Source organism: Dipodomys merriami, unplaced genomic scaffold (genome assembly GCF_024711535.1).
Source record: "Dipodomys merriami isolate MVZ:Mamm:240054 unplaced genomic scaffold, mDipMer1.0.p SCAF_1, whole genome shotgun sequence".
Lineage (NCBI taxonomy): Eukaryota > Metazoa > Chordata > Mammalia > Rodentia > Heteromyidae > Dipodomys > Dipodomys merriami.
This window is the reverse complement of record NW_027202270.1, coordinates 65,183,720-65,199,846: the sequence shown is the minus strand read 5'-3', so window position 1 is coordinate 65,199,846 and position 16,127 is coordinate 65,183,720.

The window sequence follows — 16,127 nt, the reverse complement described above, 5'->3', positions numbered from 1 at the left end:
TTCTTAACACTCCAATTTTCACCCTCTCTTCACTTTCTGGGTGGATCCCACCACATCAAGATTTCAATTAGCACTTGTGTGCCAGCCAGTACTCATAGAGATTGCCTCCCAAACTCCAGACCCCCTTCACCCCATACCTTAAAAGTCCTGCCAGCTCCACCTCTTTTCTGTTACTTTAAACCAGTAAAATATCCATCTTTAGCTGGTGACAAGGTCAATTTAAGATAGAAATACAATCTTTCAAATAAAATACTGCCAGTTAAAAGAAGCCAACAGAAAGCAATCTACTATATAATTCCAATTGTATGACATTGTAAAGAAGGAAAAACTATAAAGACATTAGAAAGACAAGTTGTTGACAGAAATTTGGGAGAAAAAAGAAAGGAATAGGTCGACCATGGGATGTTTAGAGCAATGAAACCCTTCTACATGTTGCTACAAAAGTAGACATATGTTGTTTTATTTTGCTTTTCTTTTTTGTTTTGGTTTTGTGTGTGTATTAGGATTTGAACTCAGGACTTCACACTTTCTCTGTGGTTTTTTTCATATGCTGTTGTTGCTCAAACACTTGAACCACATCTTCACTCTGATATTTTGTTGTTTAATTAGAGAGATAGCTTCAGGGACTTTTCCATCAGGGCTGGCTTTAAACAGCCTTCCTCCAGGACTCAGGCTGTTAACTAGCTGTGATTATAAGTAGAGTCCATGCTACCTGACTGGACATATGTAATAATGTATTTTTTAAAGAAAAAGCTATAAAATACACAACACAGTGAATTATAATATTTGCTATGGAGTTGGTTGATTTTTTAAAAAATCATAGTATGATTCTAACCAGCAAAACTATGGAAATAGACAAAGATCAGTGGCCGCAAGAGATTTTTGGGGAGAAAAAGATAAATACGTGGAACATCAGGATAACTATATATGATCAACAGCAGGGAATATTGTTAGATATCTGTCAAAGACCATGGAAAATTCAACAACAGAGAAAACTCAAATGTAAACTGCAGGCTTTGGATGACAATGCATAACATTATCATTATGTGTAACAGGAGAGGTTCTGCATGGATGGAGTAGAATATATGGGAACTTTATACCCAATTTTGCTGTGAACCTAAAATTTCTTGGAAAAAAGACTATCTTTAAAATAAGAGAGGGAGAGAGAGAGAGAGAGAGAGAGAGAGAGAGAGAGAGAGAGAGAGAGAGAGAGAGAGAGAGAGAGAGAGAGAGAGAGAGAGAGAAATGGGTAGATGGTTTGAATGACAGATTATAGGTCCTGAAATAAAACCATGGCTGAGACACATGTATACAACAGAAAAATGGGCAAAAGTTTAGTGCTTATATTTGACATAGTTATGCTTTGTGCAATATAACAATGGGGTACACTGGTAATTGTAAGTTTAGAAATAGTAAAAGTATTTAGAATATACTATGTAGATAGTATGGGCTAGTAATAAGGCAGAAGTTTTAGTTTTATAAAAATACATAGCAATACTTCTCTCTCTCTCAATCTCTTCCTTCCCTCCCCCCCACATACATTTTTAACTTGAGCAGCTCAGTTCCAATCAGTAAAAATCAGCTCAATAGTTCCAAGCAACAACTGGATCTGGGTCTGCCACCTTCTTGGACTGCAGGGCCAGCTGGGGCAGGGAGCTGTGGCAGAAGCTCAAGGACACCAAGAGGCATACAAAGAAGTCATTAAGCTTTGGTTTAGCACTGGCAACCTGGTCATGTCTGTAACATTCCATTAACAAAAGAAGTGAACCCAAGAGGAAGGTTCACTTTTGTCTTTTTCTCCTTTGCAAAAACATTACTTTATGAAGGGGGTGGTATTGTCCAAAAAGAAATGTACTCATTACCTCATTTATGAAACAGTAACCCTTCTGTATAACACCTTAATAATTATTATTATTAATATATTTAATATTTTAAAAGTACTCAGGCTTGGAATGTGGCTTAGTGGTAGAGAGCTGGCGTAGCATTCATGAAGTCAGAAGTGGCATTGTGACTCAAGTGGTAGGGTCTAGCCTTGAGAAAAACAGGCTCAGAAACAGTGCTCAGGCCTTGAGTTCAAGCCCCAAGACTGGCAATCAATCAATCAATGAAATAAAAAGTACTTCATGCCTGGCAGACAAACTCAATCATGGACTCATTTCTTTTGTGGGAAAAACTGAAGGATTAGTGTGAATGGCAAAGACACAGGAAGCAGAAAGTATTGAGTCCATGACTCCAATCTGGCATAACATGCTGCTTTTTTTAATCCACTATCCTCTGACAGTGTGCAGAAACTAATTTAGAGATAAAGTTAACAACAAAGTCTGAATCAGAGGCAGATAGTCTCTGTCAGTGTGCTGTCGTATCACGGTGACATTCCCCTATGATTAGAGACTTGAGTGCTTCCTCAAGAAGGAAGAAAGAATAGAGTGATACTACAAAGTTAACACAACTTGAAAGAACACTTAACATTAAAATGTTTACAATGTTTCCCAGACTAAGCCCTGGTTACCCACAGTGGTGATTGGTTCATCGAAGTATGTTACTGTCTTATTTCTCCTTCCCATCTTATTTCCCCTACTTCTTTTGTTAGGGTTCCAAAGATGATCACACATAAAAGCTTGAAGCTTTGAAAGACTTTCCTGATCCAGGATCAAAAGTTTTAGTAATTTTGAGTTTCCTTCCACTCTATAGGAATAGTCGAAGGAGCAAAACCCATTACATGGCCCAATGTTAAATGCAACTCAAAAGCTGAAATATGCAAGGTGAATTACTGAGCTACCTTAGTGCCCAATTCTTCCTGTCTTTCCAGGATTTGGGGGAATATAGGACTTGCAGTGTTCCAATCAGAACATTGCCAGGCAAACCATTATAAATGGTTAGCCGAACCAGAACACAAATTAGTCAATTGCATAGAAGGTACACTCATTTTTTTTCTATTTTCCTCTGTGGATATTGATATTGAATAATATCTAGATGCTTTCTGACAAAAGAATGTTCTATGTCATCTAATTACATGGAAGATTCAGAAAATATAGAATTAGAAGATTTGTAAAATGCCGAACACTAATTTCTTTTTCTATATTTTTAGTGATAGAGAATTTAGAAACCATTTTATTAATATTTTTGAAGCTTGAATTGGATCCTATCTTCCTATAACCTACATTAATTGGCCCTAGTCACTCATGACACTGAATAACTGACACACACATAAATATGGCAAGTTAGGGTCATGCAAATATTTGAAACCAATATTACATTCAGTATTCTCTATCAATATTTTCTACCTGGTGAAACCCCCATAGTATAATATCTAGACTTTTTTTTTCTATTCTGGACATCCTCCTCTGGTTTTATGCACATTTACCAATGTCACTGTAAAACCATACTCTAGATACAGTCTGATCTTATAAAATTTAAGACTTATACTTTGTATGTTCAGGGTATGCTATTCATGCTACATTAAAGATTGCTTTAGATTTTTGGCTGCCCTGCTTTGTTATAAGTTCATATTAAACTTGTAACAAAATAAAATTGGAATTGTTTTTTCATACACTATCATTAATTTAGGACTCATACTCTGTGAGCCTGTGACTCTGTCACAAGGCTTAAATATTACCTTTTCTTCCAACTTGCTAGAAACTCTTAAGGTTTTCTTATATTGGCAAAATAGTATAATGTGTGTATGTGTGTGTACATTTAATAAATGTGTGCATATAGGGAAGTGATCCCTTTTGTTTTAAGTCACTGATGAGAGACTAGCCAAGACCAGTTATGCAGCTGGCTTGTAGTAAGGTCATTTCAAGATAATATTGATCCACTAATCAACATACTACAGATATGGTTGCTTACCAAGCCACAATTTAACTTAATGGGGTTATTATTCAGCTCAGATTTTTCCATCTTTTCTATTAAGATATAGCAAAGAGCTGTAAAATGCTCTACTGAGATTTTGTTTCTGTGAATCTCAAACAGCCCAACAAAAATACCACTCATATTAGCAAAAAATAAAATCAGGTTAATTTATCAGAATTGGTTTGAATTACAGAATGGTCCAGTTGGTATTTCCATATTATTTAATTCCAAGTACTGATTTTCAGGAACAACAAGAAAAAACTGAAATTCTTGGGAATTTCTAAAGCCATAGTTATTTGTAGTATGCTTACAACATTCTTTCTACTCTTTACTTACTATTATGGTGTGATAGTTAATTATGTGTTACCTTCATTAAGCCAAGAAAGCAGGGAAACCATTATTTCTAGGTGTATTGGAAAAGATTGTTTCCAGAAAAGAATACCACTGAATTCATTAACTGAGTAAAGATTACCCATATCACTCTTTCTATTTGAACTGAGATATCCATTTTCCCTTGTCCTTGGGAATCTGTCTTCTGTTTCTCAGGTCTTTGAACTTGAAGAGAATTATACCAGCAGCTTTCAGAAGATGGATTGTGAAGCCTTTCAGCCTCCAAAATCCCAAGGGTCAATTTGTGTGTGCATGTGTATGTGTATGAGGAAAAGAGGCATACACATGCATCTACACATACACATTACACACACGTATATACAACATATATTCAGATGAAGTTTTCCTAATTGATTTGCTATTTATATATATAGTCTACATATTTTATGATTTTACATTTGCTCTTTATTTGAGATACTTTCCTTTACTTTGATATTTGACCTTTAAACAAAATACCTGAACTAATTCATGAGCCATTACATGGCCCTATACTGTTCCACACGAATACATCCCTTTTCTTTTCCTTGGAATCAGTGGTGATCATAAAGCCAAACAGTTTTTCTAGAAATAATATATTCAAAATGCCCAGCAGAGTAATTAGCTTGTAATAAAAATTCAATTATCACTGCTGCTACTGTTATGAATTTTTACTTTATTTTAGCTTTGGTTCATTTTGAGTCTTTGGCAATGGAATTATAATAACTTGATTTCCTCAACACTTTTTGAAGTGCAATTTCGAAAAGCCTGGGATCATTTTCCTTTTCTGTCTTACCTGTGAAGAACTTTACTACTCCATCATAATTTCTATCTCTATCTTGGTTTTATTATGAAAAGTACCCTCACAGGTTTATGTGTAAAAGGGCTAGTCCCTTATTACTGATGTTATTCTGGAAGTTGCTAGAAACTTTAGGAAGTGAGGTTCAGTTGGGCAGGGACATTCATTGGATCTATGCCTTGTCCTCAGCCTGTTTCTGTTATTCTTTTTTCTCCTTACTGAACACCATATGGTGAACGACTTTGCTCCCCCATGATGTTCTTCCTCACCAGGTCCCAGAAACAATAGAACCAGCAGACAATGGGCTAAAACCTCAGAATCTGTACACCAAAATAAATCTCTCTTCCTTTTAAATTGTTCATCTTGGGTATTTGTCTAATAGAATCCTAAATTTCCTAATACTTCCTTTACCAAGGAGTTCTTCTTATTGGTTAAAATAATAGAAGTGAAGAATAAAGTTTCTCTTAATGTTTTCTTACATAGGAAATTTTGGTTAGGAAAACTAGCCATGTACCTGTGCCTCTCCTTTTAATGAGACTTGTAGTAATGACCAAAGAAGACATTTTTAAAATGTACCTGTATCTGTATCTTATCTCTTTACAAGTTTTCTCATTTATATCATGAAAGCTTTATTTGTACTCTACAGCTGACAGACATGCACAATACATTCACAATACTCTCAGGTCAAATTTTCTCTCTTCATTTCCTTCCCAAAATCTCTCCACCAATCATCATCTCTGCCCCATTAAAACTAGATTCTCCTATGATACCCTTAAACTCCATGTTATTTGAATGAAGCATATATTTCCCACTATTCTAAATTGCTATCCACTAAATCTCAATAATAGGTGGAAGCATATGTTTATTGCTAAAACTACATTTTTCAAATTTATTTTTTGTCAATAGCCAAATGAGATAATAATTTTCAGCCCTGATTATCTCTTCTGTTACCAGCACATCCTCAATCATTCTTCTACATAAGACACCTGTTGTATTCCACAAGAGCTAGAACATAGCACTTTTCATTATTCTAGGAATTTATTTCTACTCCCTACAAGTGTCAGGGTAAATTTATCTGAATGGCCCATTACTTCTCTTGATAACCACAGACTTCCCAATTTTTATAGTATGCACTTCATCTTTGCTCAAAGTCCATTCTTCATTAAAGGAATTTTTGAGAGAGCATGAAAAATCAATCAGAGACATATAAGTCATAATATAAACTGACAGAGATGTTTAAAATAACATTCTAATTTTACACAATTTCATTCTCCTATTTGTAGACTCTTCAGGGACAGGATATGGAAGCAGCATTTACCTTTGGTTATATAATTTACTCCTACATAAATTATAAGCTAATAAAAACGTGGTTGGGTAGGGTGGCTCTTTGCTACTTGGGAGTCTGAGATGGGAGGGAGGAGTTGCAGTTTAAACCATCCTGAGCATACATGTGAGACCCCTTTTCAACAAACAGCTGGATCTAGTGTTACTTGTGCCTGGCATTCAACAGGAAGCATAAAACCAGAAGATCTCAGTTCAAGCATGGGCCCAGACAAGTAGACACTATTTCAAAATAACCAGTGCAAACACAGGCTGAAAACTGGCTCAGAGATGCAGCACCTGACTAGCAAGCACTACCCCCTGATTTCAAACAGCAGTATTTTCCCACTTCCAAAAGAAGTTATCGGAGCTAGTAGGCTTTTTGTGCCAACTGTCTACAGTAGTATCTTAGATATCTCAGAAATTAGGAACAAAATAACTATGTTAATGCTTAGCAGCAAAATATGATTCTCACAATGTATCATTATCTGGACTTTGGGAGAGAGCTTCAAGTCTTTGCTGGTCCCTAGGAGAATCCCCACATGTTTCAGATTGCAGATACAGAGTCTGATTTTTTCAGATTGCAGATACAGAGTCTGATTTAATATTCAAAATATAAAGGATTTAACTTCAGAGGTCATGGACTTTTTCTCTCAAATATTTCCTTTCAGCAGAACATTTATGATCATTTTAAATCTCCAATTCTCACAGAAACATGTTTCTCTTTGATTCCTTTGTGAACCATTCCTCTTATCATGTATAAAATGATTTTTACCTCTCTAAATCAGACATAATGTATACATGTGTTCTCCCAATCTTTACCTTCATCTTTGAAGGCTATACACAGCTAGAGCAGCTCCTACACTCTTTTAGGGGGAAAAATTGTCTAGGCCAATTGCTCTAAGTGATCTAAACTGGATCAGTTATCTAAGGCTACCTAATTATCCCCCAACACTTGATGTCATGAAATAACCAATTAGTATTTCTAATGATTGTTTAAGCTGACTGGGAGGATCTGCTGATTTCACTGGAGTCCTCCAGAGGTTCACTAAAATGGGATGAGGAATGGCTACATCGAAAGACATCCAGGGAGGGGGAGTCAAAGCAAACTCCCCAGGGTACAGGAATTCAGGTGTATCCTTTGTAGGATTACAGCAATGATTATAACTATTAAAAGCCAAACCACTTTGGATTACCACCATGCATCAGCAGTTTGAAACAGTTTCAGTTAACAAACTATTTTGCATGGGGAGGGGAGAAAAGAAAAGAAAATTTGTTGGTCTAGTCTCTAAACAACTGCTAGAGTTCTTGTATTCTAATAAATATACATAAGCTCCAAATTTACATATTTTAATGGGCATTATTTAATAAACATTATATTCTATATAGAAATCAATTTATAAAACTGTTATAGTCACGCCTCACCCTAATCCTCCCAATGTCAGTTTACAAATGGTTAAGAATAATTTTATAATGATTGGGGATTATTTGAGTTTTCTTTGTGTGCACTTTGTCTGGCCAGCCCTGTGTTACTATATATTCTTGTATTTAAGCAGTAGATTTGAAATTAACTCAAAAAGAATGACAGGATAGAAGGACTCACATTCTGTTTCCTTGTTTTTACAATCATTGTCCTAAGACCATTTGGAGTTTTTAATTGTGTATAATTTTTTTAAGCTGAGGCAAGTGAGAGCCGTGAATTATAATACTTTTGTTTGGTATAATTTTAAATTCATAAATAAAATATTTTACTCAATTTGAATATATTTGACAACTATTCATTATTTTTCTTGCCAATTGTTTTAAAATTTAAAGCACATCAAGAAAATTGTAGCCATTATTCATTATTATTGAAAATAATTTGGCCCTAAGGCTGAGAAGGTGCTAAAATGATTGGACACTTTGAGACTTCAACACTTGAGTATAGCATAAACCAGAATAGCCAAGGTATACTCACTCGTATACCTGCCATTGGTGCTGTTAGCTGGGATACTGGGCTTTTTCTCCTCTAAACTTCTCCTCCACTAAACTAGACTAGCTGTCTCACAAGATGATCTCAGGGAGCATGCCTAGAAACTACAAGGTATTTAAAGATTTACCAGCAGTAATATTTGCATGCTTTCACTTTTCATATATTCTCCATGAGACCAGCCAACACAGGGATGGAGAAGTAATCACTGTCCCTGGATAGAATTCCATACGATTTAATGGTTTTGTGTTTGTGTGTGTGTGTGTGTGTGTGTGTGTGTGTGTGTGTGTGTGTGTGTGTGTGTGTGTGTGTGGTGTCTGTCTCTCTCTGTCTTATATATGTATGTCTGCATATCTTTGTATTTCCCTAATAGATCTTTGTAGTAAAATTGTAAAACTCACTGCATGACTTGCTGGGAAAAACAAATTATTTCCTAGAAATTATTAGGTTCCCAACATGGTAGGAGCTCCTATAGACACTGCCTTATAGAACTGCTCCTATAGACACTACCCGTGCTCCTTTGTATAATTACTATTAATGACTTCTAGGTATTGACAATAAATGCAGACTCACCCCAGCCATGCGCCTTGAGTCTTTAGCATCACATTTTAAACTGGCATGCTGGCACTTTTGATCTCTTTTGTCATTCTTTTCAGAGCTAAGTTCTAGTCAACTTGGCTGGGAGAGTTAGGGTCTGTCTATAAACTTTCCCATGACCAAGGATTGTTTTGTGCAGCAACTTATTCTGCCCATAATAATAAAGGACAGAATGAGAATCTGCTCAATAAGAATTTGATTGAATTGTGGAGCAAATGTGACCAAAACTAGAAAGAATGCCTTCCTTCCTCTGATGTCTTATAGTCTTTCATTTTGACCAGACTGTAGGTCAGTCCACCTTTTACCTTGCTTAACTGTCCAATGCTACTGCTACCTTCCTTCTGGCAGAATGGCAGCAGTTTTGTGTTGCTCTCTGCCTTGAGCCTTCCACAGTTCTATGGCACACTGTGTCTTAATAAATATAATGATTGATAAATGAAGGAAAATTTTCCCCGAGTAAAATTCTTTGTGACACACCACATGAATTTACCAGCAAGTGCAACTTTAATCAACTATCTCAGAGAAACGAAAGCTTAGCTAACAAGGGGACAACGATAGGAGAGAGCAGCTAACCAGGAAATTGCAATAATGAATTACATGTGTAAATTTTGATTCAGTATTTCTATTGTCAGGATTGACTTTTTTCCCTTTGTTTAAATTTAAAGCCCTCCACCAGAGAACATCATTATTCCAAGACTTTTTTTTTGAGCTATAAAAGGAAAAATAAAATGCACACATTCATTTCCTGCAGACTGATGGAGGCACCAGCCATCACGCTCCCTGCTTCTGCCACAGCCATCCTGGACTGAGGACCTGCTGCCTTTGTTCCCTTAGCCTGGTCGCCTTTCATTTCCTTAAGCTGTGTGTGGCTTCCAGTCTTTTGTCTGCTGCCTAGAGAATGAGTATTATCTTAAATAAGTGACTGCTCGAGGAAATGAAAGTGTACAACCAATTTTTTTACAAGTCTGTCTAATGGTTAGGTACAAAAAAAGTGGAGGATGGGCAATAGTGAAAGAATGCTAGTTTATAAGAATACGATGAGAATAACATATGCCAAGGATCCAAACCAATATTGATCTGATCAAAGCATATTAGCTATTTAAGTCCGGCTTCTAACATCTTAAATTAGCTTTTATTTAATCGTTCTTAGCTCTTCAATGGTTCCCTTCATATAGCAAACATCAGCATCCCCAGCAGAGCTTGTTAAACCAGATTGCTGAGACCCACTCCCAGACTTGCTTGTGTAAGCCTAAGGTAAAGACTGAAAATGTTTTTAATATGATATTAAAATGTTTAGATATACTGATACAGTAAAGTGAATTATGGTTTTGAAATAATTTTGCAACTTGACCACATAACATACTGATTTTTTTTAATTTTGTAAATAAGATCTCACATTATTTTTCCCTAGGCCGACCTCCAACTGTGATCCTTCTACTGATACCTCCTTAGTTGCTGGGAATGCAGGTGTGTCCTAGGATGCTGGACTTGTTTTGGAGATAAAGTTTCTCCCAGACTAGCCTCAAACTACCACTCTTTTATCTGTGCCACCCAAGAAGCTGGATTCCAGGCATGAGTGACCATGTTTGCCCCTTTCCTTCCATTTTGTATCAGTCTCCCATAACTTGTTTTCCTTTCTCTATTTATCTCTCTACCCTTGAGACTTATGAATATCACCGAAATGCTGCCAACTTTATTAGGACCTGGCAGCAGTCTTATCTTAAAATTCTGATTGCTACTAAATGATATAAACCATTAAGAAGGTGACCAAATATTATCACTGAATGAACTGAAAGGTGACTTTGAAGCCTCCTCTGAAACTTGCTACAAGTTAACACCAAAGAATCACGAAAGTTGCATGTAGCATGAGACAACAGATCTCATGTCAACGTCCTCTATTTTCACAAAGGGACAGTAAAATTTTTCATGATAAGATTATTTCTAGGACAAATTTTGGGCCATACCACATTCTCAATATGCTCCTTCCTATCTCTAACCACCCCTCAGTATGCTTCCAAAGCCTTTGTCAGTGAATCTATCCTACCTCATTCTGCTCCAGTCATATTAAAAAGAAAGAAGAGTATAAAATGTAAGCATATCAAGTTATGTGAGCCTCTGCCAAAGTGTGGGAGGCAGGGGCCCCTGGGAGCCACACCACATAAAGCACTCTGTGGGCTGGGTTCCCATTCAAGGCCCCCTTTCAACTGCTTGAGACTTAATAGTCAGGTACATTCAGAAGAGAACAGAGTGTTCATAGCAGCAGACCAGTAATAATGCTCTTTCGGAAGATCGTTGAGGTGCCTTTATAAGTTTTCTGCCTAGTTTCAGAGACAGAGAAACATGCTTATTATGGAGCTCATCTTATTCTTAGGTATGAATTGTATAATTCAACTCTCTGGAGTCTAATGCAGAACAATTTCTTCCTATTAGTACTGCTTCATTTTATGCACTGTGCTTTAAACATTCACCTCTCTGTTTGGGTGTTCTCAGGTCTTAATCAGAACACTTTGAAATAGAGGCATCATTGTGAAAACAACCTTGGATTTAAACTTCTGGGTGGATAGTAAATCAAGATGTGGAACCATCTCTTTAAAAAAGCTACTGAAATCTAACCAAGGCCACCTCAAATACCCTGTTTCAAAACACTTTTTTCTTTGTGTGATTCATATGCCCCAATTTCCTTACCCAGCTTCCATTGTCTATTTTGTTTTCATTTCATTATACTAGTCCTATGCACTCATTCCTTGAGTTTGGAATTAGAAAATAAGATGATCATCTTGCAGGTGCTGCATGCTTTAAAATTATGTGCAAGAAAATAAAATCTTACAGAACAATTAGAGAGTAATTATTTGCATTTTAAAAAGAGCCACCTCATAACAAAAGGTTTCGTGCACTTAAAAACAATGCTGCATTTTGGCAGTGTAGCTTACATATTATTGATTCACAACAATGGAAGAGAAGAAAAGAATCAAAGAGGAAAAAAAGAATTATGAAAGAAAAGAGGAAGTAGTTTTGGGTTGAGAATAATAAATGTCACTGACAATGACTCAAATACCAATAATGAGAAAAGCTCTATCAAACACCTAAATCCTTTTTAGTCATATTCACTAGTGTGCTCACTGAAGCCTTTCTGAGAGTTAATGAATTCCAAGGTCTTTTGGCCTCAGATCTATATGAAAATGGTGAGCCTAAAGCCTGTCTCCTGTCTGGGATCTTTATATTCTATCCCAACCCAATTCCACTACCTGTAAACACTGACCAAGATCTAATCTTGTAAGTACTAGGTAGGCCCCACTGTGGCCCCCAATTCCTGACTTCTGGACTCCTGTTGTCACATTTTTGTTGATGCACTAGACTCATCATGAATGAGGAATCAGGGGCTGGGAAGGTGGCTCAGGGGTAGAGCACTCGCCTTGCATGCATGAGGCCCTTGGTTCGATTCCTCAGTACCACATGAGCAGCAGAAAAAGCCTGACGTGGTGCTGTGGCTCAAGTGGTAGAGCAGTAGCCTTGAGCTAAAGAGCTGAGGAACAGGACCCAAGCCAGAGTTCGGGCTGCATGAGCTGACCAAAAAAAAAAAAAATGGAATTAGACAGAGATGCCACCTCCATGGGTACGGTGGCTACCTCTGCCTTGCTGCACATACCACTTAGCATTTATACAGGCACTGAACATGAACTTTTCATGAACCAGCTTTCTGGCTTTCATTATTCAAGTTTTTTTCAAATAAACCATGGAACTCACATGCAAAGAAGCAGTAGGCAATGGCTTCTAAGTGGACAAATTTCAACACAGCAGGGCTCATAATAGTAAATATCAAAATACTAACCATAACACAATGACCAGCACTAAGCCATAATAAATACTGCTTTGTCTATAGGACTCTAAGTATGGACTTCAATATGCAAATGAATTAGGACTTCTCTTCACTTTATAGAGAAAAGGGCTCAGTAACAGAAGAAAGACTTTGCATCTTTGGTCCTAGTGTGGTCCCAGCTCTCTTTGACATCTACTATCTGTCAGGTATTACCTAGTTATATAAATTGTGCTGCTGACCAAATCAGGGAATGAGATAAAGTATTACGTAGAATCAGTTTCTTATGCTCATTCTAGGAAAATGATGTATATAAATGTTTAGATAGGGATACAGGTTGACCCATTGTAACAAAAATGTATAAGACAATATGTTGAAAAATGAACTTTACAATTTAGGTGGGGGGGGTAATGTAGTTGTGGAGATATAGGAGGGAAGGGATGGTAGGGGAAAAACAAAGGTGGAGGCAACAATGCTTGATAAGACATGTACTTATTACCTTGCTTAGGTAACTGTAACCCCTCTACACAGTATTTTCACAATAAAAAATTAATTTTAAAAAAATGATGTGTATAAGAAAAATCTCCAAACTTGAGATGTTATCTTATGTGTAGGAGGATAGTGACGTATGAAAGAAAAAGCATTTGCTGAAAAAAAAGCAAAGGAAATAGGTTCCACTATTGACTCTGTGACTTTTGGAATCCACTTTTGCTGCCCTAGTATCTGTTTCCTCATCTGTGCACTGGGGGTAAAAATATACTCCCACCTCAAGGAGTTGCCATGAAAACACCATGAGAAAATGAGTGGGGAAAGTTTGCCTGATACTGTTGCCACATGAAACAAGGCACCACTGCATGAGCCCTACTTAATTCTTCCTTTGCAACTTATTACTTGATCCCACAGGGTGCTTCCTACTTCCCTTTAGCTTTCTTCTTTGGTTACACTACTGACCAAAACATCACTACACCCAACAGAGGTTATGCAAAGCTTGAGGAGAAAAACCAGACCTGACAGCTAGGCTGTAATGTCTCTAAAGAAATGATGACAGGCTAGGGCATGAGGTAAGGCTAACACCATCCTAAAAATGGATCAGAGATGATATAATAAATGCAAAAGAGCTCTGAAAGAATAAAACATGACACCACTGTTTGTTGTTACTGTTAATGAGGAGGAGTTAAGTTTGGGTGACAGTATCTCCTGGCTAGACCCAAGGTCGCACAGCCAGACCTCAGACATTGCAGAGATGGCTGCTGCCCTGATTAGGGAGCGAAAGTCCTAATCATCTTTGTCTCCTTGTGGGCCCCCAAACATTCCTCATATTGCTGCATCATTCTTGTTTAAAGCTTCTGTTGATTTCTGAAGGAGGCTGAAAAGAAATTTTCATTCACAACTAGTTATGAACCTAGGGATACAATGTCTCCAATGCTCTTCAAAAGAATCATCTCGTCCATGTGGTATCTTTAAACCAGTTAGCTTCATTGGACTAAACATAATAGGACTAACTTTTAAATAAGGAATCAAAGGAGGACACTCTGTGCCTCTGATCATATAAAATAATATTTATCGAAATATACAACAACAGCAAAAAAATAAGTGTTGTGCATCAGTGGTTCACACCTATAATCCTAGCTACTCAGGAAGCAGAGATCTGAAGATTGTGGTTCTAAGCCAGCCTGGGCAGGAAAGTCTGGTCTGATAATGTTATCTCCAATAAATTACACTAAAAGCCAAAATTAGCTGTGGCTCAAGAGACAGAGCACTATCCTTGAGCAAAAGAAGTCTAGGACATCACCCAGGCCTGAGTTCAAGCCCCAGAACCAGAAAAAAAGGAAGGAGAGATGTATGGCTGGTCATTGTGGTTATTGAATATGATACTAAAGTTGCAACAAGCACCAAGTGCCTACTGACATCTTTTGTATTTTTAATGAGGCCATTTTGAAATGCACCACAGCAATGTCCCTGTAAAGAAATGGCATTACTTACCTGTCTTCATTGACTTTTTCCTCACAGACTCACCCCAGAAATAACAGAACTTTAAAGTCCTTCTAATCTTATTCCCCTTCTTCCTACAACCCAATACCACTAAGCAATAATACTTTAATAAGACCTCTGGACTTAGGACTATGCAAGTTCAAGTTAAAGTGTTTCAGGTTAATGAAGCACTGGGAACTGCTTAATTATTCATCTCAATGTTTGTTTTCATTTACACTAAAGCACAAAAGCAACAAAAATATTTACATATCAGTTTATTTATAAAATGGAAACTATCAGTTCTCATGGATGTCTGTAATAAATATGTTACTCAGCTCTGAATATCAGACCTGAATAATAAAGTAATTCCTTACCTATGGTTACAACACCGATCTATGTTATATTCTTTCTGACTACACCATGTTGACCCTTATCCTTGCTACCCCCTCCCACTAAAAATTAAGCTATACTCCCAAATCTTGGGTATCATATCTTTGCTCTTCAGATTTTCCAATGGCAAGGAATCATGACAAGCAGAATTATAAAAATGAGTTACTTTGTTCATTATATATACATTAGAACATGCAACCATAAAAACATTTTTTGAAAGAAGATAACACCAGGTCACATAAATTAAAATATAGTTTTATTTAATTTGGGATTTTATTCATAATTAATATTAGGCAGATAGCAAAATACAGAAAAGTAACAAGGGTTCGGAGAAGGGATCATTACTTCCCCACTGATACATCACAGCATGGTAAATAGACTAGTCGGAAACGAACTCTCATATATATATATATATATATATATATATATATATATATATATATATATATATATATGCCTTCCTGAGTACCCCTCCATTTCAATAACACTAATTGCCCTTTTTTCCTTGCTGCTCCTAGCCATATTTCTTGGAAAACAACAGCTGTGTTTATTCAAATAGCAGCATACTGATGACTTGATGATAGGGTAATCTGCTGGAATTCCAAGTGTGACGGTCCCAGAGACAACTTCTCCACGCACCAGAAAAGTATCCATTGCATAGTACAAAGCTTTGGAAAGGAATGCCCACTTTGTTAGCATGCCGGATGGGGTGTTCTTTATTTCAATTGGTTGCAACATTGAATTTCTTCCAGCAAGTATCATATTTTCTGGTTCTTGCAGAATAATCTTCCCATGCATCATTGTCAAAAAGTAAATCTGCAACATGAACATTTTTATTCCAATAGCTTCTAAGCAATGGGATTAAACCGTGCCTTGAATTACAATGAAAACAGTCATAAGATTCACTTCAAAATCAGAGCAGTAAATTCCACTTGTTGTTATTTTCTCTGAATCAATGGGCACTGGAGGAGATAATCATAGCTTAAGAAGCCATTTACTGGAAAAAGAAAAGCAAAACAAAACAAATGAGCAAACAAAGAAGAAGCAAA